Source organism: Danio aesculapii, chromosome 16 (genome assembly GCF_903798145.1).
Source record: "Danio aesculapii chromosome 16, fDanAes4.1, whole genome shotgun sequence".
Taxonomy (NCBI): domain Eukaryota; kingdom Metazoa; phylum Chordata; class Actinopteri; order Cypriniformes; family Danionidae; genus Danio; species Danio aesculapii.
In genome coordinates, this window is record NC_079450.1 from 51,061,394 (window position 1) to 51,069,209 (window position 7,816).

Sequence of the window (7,816 nt, forward strand, 5' to 3'; positions counted from 1 at the left end):
CTAAGCACGCAGTAGTGGCTTTAGGACAAAGCGCATAGGAGAGTGAGACCAGTGATCCTTGCATGCGTGAAATATTGCACATTATGTAGCAAGTTTTGCTTGCTACACAACTGAAAACGTGCTTGATATAATACAGTTTTAGGTCAGAATTGTCGTGTTATAAAGTACTGTAAAGTTGCGAATGACATGATCTGGTGGGTCTCTGTCATCTTTAAGGTGCGTGTTCATGTTTCAGGAGGTGTGGCTTTAGACGGCTGGGGTGGGACTGTGTTTCAAAGAAATTATGCTAATGGCTAGCATTTTGGCAGATCACCTACTGCACCTTTACACCTTTATTTAACTAAACAGTAACAAACAAATATATTGTTGTATATCAGGTTTTAAAAAAAAAGAAAATCATAGTTTCTGCAAATTAGCAATATGTGTATGCGTGTATATATATATATATAAAATAGGTGGGCATAGATACATTTTTTTAATCTAGATTAATCTAGATCTTAAAATGGCTCATTTGAATTCTGCCGTGTGTGCTACCCAAATAATGACTAAAAGTAAGTCTTTGAGAACGGGTTTCTTAAGCCAGGTGGCGCATTAGACCAGGGGCTCATCTCCTGTTTCCAAAATGCATCACAAACTGCTTGAGAAACTGTTCTACACTGACAATTGGTGATGAAAATAAATGATGTTCAATAAGATGTACTTGTGTTTACTGTTTATTCAGTTAAAGATGAATGTTGAACTGTAGACCTACATAAGCTCCAAACTGCCATTTTTAAATCACTTTAATCCCACTAAAGTCATAACTGAACTAAACAGAAATGGAATTAAGACGTGGAGTATGCATACTGTATATTTGTGGCACGATTGAAGTAAACACCGCGATCAAACTATTACTGTCATGTAGGACTTTTCACCATATTTTCCGACAAGATTCACACACAAGATCGCAAGATGCGGACATTTTTTCTTTCCATTCGGTGTGCGTTATTAAATTCCATAACACTCTTCCACCAGTCCTTACTCCTTATTTGCGTCTAAATCCCCAGTTTGTCATGGAGGCATGAATGAAATGTTCATGAGTGAAAGTGAAACTGCTGAACTGCAGTTAAAGTCACCCAAAATTACAGGAAACTTATATATGAAAGCATTTCATGTAAACACCTTCATTATATTATTGTCTATTAAGGCAAATAGCTAGATTACAGATGTCCATGTAAACGTAGTCAGTAGTGTCTTCAAAGTAAGTGAAAGATCCAGAAGGGCATCCTGCTGATTTGATTCAGAAGGGCACTTTTTTGTCAGACGGCTCAGCAGTTTGACTTTCATTCACTGTCATTCATTTTAAAAAGCCCCCGGTCCATTTTATTTGTATATGCTTTACTCAAACGCATAAAATCTACAGGTGCCTGATAGTTAGATGTGGAGCTAACATTGATCAGATTCACTCTAGTGAACTGCATCCATGTTAGCACGTCACGTTTGATGTGGTAACTTCACAGTAGGAATACTCTCAGGTTCGAAGACTCGTTCTCACCACCTACAGTGCAATTCGGCCAGGTATACATCCGCGCTAAAATATCAAGGTGAAAGTAATCATAGCTGGCATAGAATAGACCCAGCTCCCAACCAAACTTTGAGAATAGATTAACGGCGAAATTTTTTTAATCGATAAGAGTCTCTTGTCAACGCAGAGCGTTAAAGCCGATAACGGCACACCACTAATATATATACACACACACATTGTAAAAATGCTGGGTTCCACACAATCGATTTGCGTTGGTACAACATGAAGTGATTAAGTTAACTTATTAGTTTTTACAAATTTAAGTGGATTGAGTATGAAACAATTAAGCTGTCCCCCCCAAAAACTCAAGAATTGTGTTGTTTCAACTCATTTTAAATAAGTAGTTCGAACAAACAGGACTGTCTTTATTTATTTATTCCTGTTCCTCTATTTATTAATATTTGGTTTTAATTGATCCACATGCTGCATTACATTTCAACAGACGTTCTTTCATAAAATCAGGCAAATATAACAATAAGTCATTCATAATAAACACACATCTGTTTTTATAATTTAAAATATCAATAATAATAAAATTTAACATTTCTAGAATTACTCAATATGTTTTGTTTAGCATATTGTGTAATTTATACAAACAAATGGACGAACACAACCACTGGGTTATGAAAAGTCATAAAAATGTCATAAAAAATGTATGTAATGTTCACTCAAAAAATACTTTTGCTGCTTGTTCAATCTACTTGTTTAAAATGAGTTGAATCAACACAATTCTTATGTTTTTTTTGGGCCAACTTAATTGTTTTGTGTTCAATCCACCTAAATATGTAAAACAATTAAGATATCTTAATCTATTTGTGTCAATATGAAGTTATTGTGTGGAACACATATTTGAGGGAGCACTGTGTTACGACAACCCAGCACTTTACGAAGTGTATTGACAAATAAAAAAGAGTGTCAGCAGTGTCATTTAATTATAATTATGCTTCAATTAACTCAAATCCTGCTTGATTTGTCAACTCAGCCTGAGTTTGTAATATTAAAGTATTTCTAGTTTTCATTTAACATGACTTCCAGCACTGAGATTCATTCATTAGTGACGCTCACGTCTTCTCAAACTCAACACACACTCTGTTCTTTACGCTCTGGAGGCTGGACTGTCCGCTTCGTCCTGCCAGCGGTCGTCCATCCATCCAAGCACTTAATTAATCCAATTAATGCGCAAAGTTCAGCAAGTGTAAGATACAGTGCAGACCTGAATACATGTCTCTCAAACACACACTAATCCTCTGTAGACCCTGGATGACGACTCTTTTCTCGATTTATCCTCATTAGAGACACTCTGACGTACACATTTCCACTTCAGTGTTAATTTATCCACTCGCGCTAATCAAAGCAAACGCTCTTTATTTTTCTTTTGCAGTTTTACACTGAGACACCATCCTAAAAATTATTTTAGAGATGATACAAGTTATTGATGTTGACTGTGCAATGGTTGAAATGTGTTGGTATACTCTAAAAACCAAAATGCTTGTATGGACAAATCCAACACTAGGTTAATTTTTTAGTTAAATTTACCTAGTGTTGGATTTGTCCTTTACACTTTTTAACCCATCAGTTGGGTTCACCCATATATGACCTAATGTTGGGTTACAACAATGCAAATGTTATACCATTCACATTGTGTTGTTCATTGAGGTTAAATCTTGGTTAAATCTGTGTAAAGGGATGTTATCATATCAATCAGTTGATGTTTTATCCCAACGCAGGGTCAAATACGGACAAAGCCAACTATTGGGTTTGAAAATGTACACTGTAAAAATGCTAGGATGAATTAACCCAATGTTACGTTAAAAAAAAAGAATAAACCAAATAGTTGGGTTCAATAATATCAATAATAATAATACTTGTGTTTTTATAATCTTGGTTAAAACTGTGGTTACTATATAAAGTATTGTTATACCATACACTGTAAACATTGTTGAGGTGTTTTAATCCAAAGCTGGGTCAAAATATATATTTTATGTATATAAAATTATATATATATTATATATATATTTTGTGGTTGTCCATCTTTGACCCAACATTAGGTTAATACAACCCAGGCATGTTTAGAGTACACTTTTAATTTAATAATACAAATAAAAACTTTGGGCTTGTACATATTTGACCCAATGTTGGGTTACAACAACCCAGCCTTTTTATATCACTTGTATTGTGTTTTTAAAATCTTGGTTAAAACTGTAGTTACTATATAAAGTGTTGTTATACCATACACTCTAAACATTGTTGAGGTGTTTTAATCCAAAGCTGGGTCAAATATGGATAAAGCCAACCGTTGGATTTAAAAATGCACACTTTAAAAATGCTAGGTTGCATTAACCCGATTTTTGGTCAAATATGGACAAACCCAACAGTTGAGTTAAACTATATAAATTTTATTTATTTGAATTCCAGTGGTCAGATTTGTCCATTTTTGACCCAACGTTGGGTTAAAACATCCAAGCATTTTTAGTGTATAATTTTAATTTAATTTAATAAAAAAATATTTATATATTTTGTGGTTGTCCATCTTTGACCTAACATTAGGTTAATACAATGCAGCATTTTTAGCGTATAATTATAATTTAATAATAAAAAACTTTGGGTTTGTCCATTTTTGGCCCAAAGTTGGGTTAATACCACCCAGCATTTTTGGAGAATGATTTTAATTTTATTTAAAAAGAAATAATTTGAGATTTCCCATATTCGACCCAACGTTTGGTTAACACAACCCAGCATTTTATAGTATAATTTGAATTTAATTTAAAAAGAAATACTTTTGGTTTTATCAATCTTTGACCCAACGTTGGGTTAAAACAACCCAGCATTTTTGGAGAATAATTTGAATTAATTTAAAAAGAAATACTTTTGGTTTTATTGATCTTTGACCCAACGTTTGGTTAAAACAACTCAGCATTTTAGAGTATCATATTAATTTAATAAAACAAAACTACTTTGGGTTTGTCCATCTTTTACCCAACGCTTGATCAAAACAACACAGCATTTTTGAGGGTGTAATATAATATTAATGAAAGGAAAAGCCACTTGAGTGCAATTGGAAACATGTGCATGGTAAGTATGGTGTAATAAATTGCAATTAATCTCAAATTTACATTTAAATAATGTTTTAACGATCCTTCTGTTTTGACATGCTAAATCATGCAATCCATACTTAATCCTAACCCTAACCTAACTATAAAAATAATCCCAATCAGAGGGGAATGGATAATAGTCGGATAACAGTCATGTAGATGTACATAACCCTATAACTGTAAGATTAAACAAATAAACAGTAAACTTATCCCTTAATTCTGATTGGCTAATTGGAATGTTGTTCCAGGATCAACACAGATGTCCTACTTGGTGAAATCACACTAACCGTGACTTTAAGTACACACTGTTAACACTAAACGACAGACACACTCATTTCACTCTGGGTGTCTGTTTAGTTCTGTATAGCAAAGAAAAGTTTCAAAATGTAAAGAAAAATCTTCTAAACATCGAGAGCTTTGTGTGTTTTCCTTCTCCTCCAGGCAGATCTGCTCTTCGGAGACAGCAGAGGATCATCAGACGGATTACTTGTAAATACACATGGTGTGTGTGTGAGCGGCTGATGACCTTGGAGAAAAGCAGGAGGCCGGAAAACACACACTGAGCAGCAGCACACACTTTTACAGGATTTACAAGACGAGTGCAATCCTGTAAAGCGACTCAGGAAGCAGAGAGAGATCTCATATCGGTAACACTTTACAATAATGCTGTATTAGTTAATACATAAATACATTTCATCACCTTGGAATTATAAAGGTTCTATCTGCGTTCTGAATGATTTTGAGATATTGAGCTTCAAACGTTTTTGCATTCCATAAAGCAAACATAAAATAAAAAGTCTTAAAATGTAAACAACTTATAAAAAACATCCCATAATGTAATTAAGTTTTCAATTAATAAGAATATGTCAATAACTCAATTTTGACAAAAATGTCAGATAGAACCTTATAATTCTAAGGTGATGATTTATTACAGTGTTTGTTCATGTTAACTCACAGTGCATAAACCAATGTTATTACACGGCTGTCTGGAATACTCGATTCTGATTGGTTAGTGGCGACAATTCCAAGATATGTTATTGCCAGATAACAACCACTAAATAACACAGGCTCATCCAAAATCTTCAAATCACCTCGATTTTCAGTTAATACATTTAAATCCATATACTTACATCCATATTCATATGTATCTGCTTGTCTTTCACGTCGCGTTTTAAACTGTTTGGTGTCATCTTGCAAATTAAAATACATAGGTCAGTCTATGCTTTATTTGGGCAGTTTCGCTTGTGTCAGCTTTGCGTTTTTGTCTGTTTGGTGCCATCTTGTGGCTGAATAACGCATAGGTTAGTGTATACTCCATCAGCCGTTTCTGTTTCTATCAGCTTTGCACTTAAGTAAAGAATTATTAAACTAATACGGCTCAGAACAATGTTTTGTGTCTACTTTTTATGTTTAGTGGCAAAAGGCCGTGTAATATTCTGCTTATAAAGTATATTGAGTAAAGTTATTTAAAGCCTGATCTTACGAGGAAATGTAACTATTTTATGTTTTATAAATTTAGTTCAGTCGTACAGTCGCACCAAACCACACCCCTAAACCCAACTATCATTGGGGATTAGCAAATCATACAAAATTCTACAAATGATATCGTACGAATTAGACACTATATCAAAAAGTTACGAATTGCCGTAAAATAGCGCTGTTATTTTCGCAGAATAAAACTCGTCAGTCTTCAATTTAAAAAAAAGTGCTCTGTTTTGGGCTTTATTCTTTATCATACATTTACATTCAGTCATATAGCAGACGCTTTCGTCCAAATCGGCGTGGCTGACGCTAACGCACACCTCTATAAAATTTAACTACACATTACAACAACTTGTAGCGCAAGCTCTGTGTTTGGTCGCCTTGGTAGCTGTGACGAATGTGGGCAGTCCTGAGAGCCGCAAACCCAATGGAACGAATGTTTACAAGTGTGGAGTCCCATGAAGGAGCTCCAGATGGAAACTCTTGTTTTGTGTTTACCTTATGATTAAAGTCCGCCGGTTCCCGCCTCTGAATGAGCGAGTTTTAGCTACTTTAGCTACTGCACCCGTGCATAAACTCGACACAAAGGAACATAAACACCTACTGCCAGCTAGTGTTTCAGAAGTGTTAATGCAGAGCAACACAAACAGCATGCAGAAGTATAAGTGAGGTTTATTTATAAACTAATTTCGAGAGGATCACATGCTTATGATCAACACGGCTGGCTCCTCATTAGCTCCGTAATCTGACCCATTAGATGATTACGGAAGCATTATAAATAACCAGAGTTTTTCACTCCAGTTATCTTCGTTTTGAAGCTTCCCCCCTTCCACCTCTACTTCCTCCCCCTTTTTGCCTCACAGCAAGAACACCGCTGGTCCAACCTCCTATCGGGCTGGTTGGTGTTTCTGTGCGGAGTTTACATGTTCTTACCGTGTTCGCGTGGGTTTCCCCCGGGTTCCCCGGTTTCCTCTCACCGTCCAAAAACATAAACCATAGCCAATCGACTAAACCAAATTATCACCGAAAACAACCCTAGTTTACACTTCTCACACGGTGACAAGCAGGGGAGTTCTCGAGACCTACCTGAGCTCGAACTCCCCTCTCGCCCTTCTAACGGGAGGGAGCCCCGGGCTCGATGATATTACGAGCTCAGGGCTCTCTCCCGGGACAGCATGCCAAATACGCTATATTGATTATCAGCTAAGTGTGAACTCTTGAAATGCACAGTAACGGCAATCACTCAATGCAGAAGTATAAACCAACCTTAAGGAGTTTCTTTTTGACAGAGAGAAGAATGTTTTCTACAGGTGGTTTGTCAAGCCCACTCACCTGTGTGAGGCACACTAAAAAATGTATGTTATTCTGCGATAACAACCTCCTGGATGTACTTTATCTTTAACTTGCATGAGTTTGTATTTTAATAACGCATTAGTAAATGTTAAACTACAATATGGTTAATAATTGCTCTACACCAGGGGTGCTCAACCCTGCTCCTGGAGATCGACCTTCCTACAGAGCTCAGCTCCAACCCTGATCAAACACAAATTAATCAATTAGTTAGGACCTGAACCGCACTTGATAATTACAGGGAGGTGTGTTTGATATGGGTTGCAACTGAAATCTGCACAAGGTAGATCTCCAGGAACAGGGTTGAGGACCCCCAGCTCACGTATTG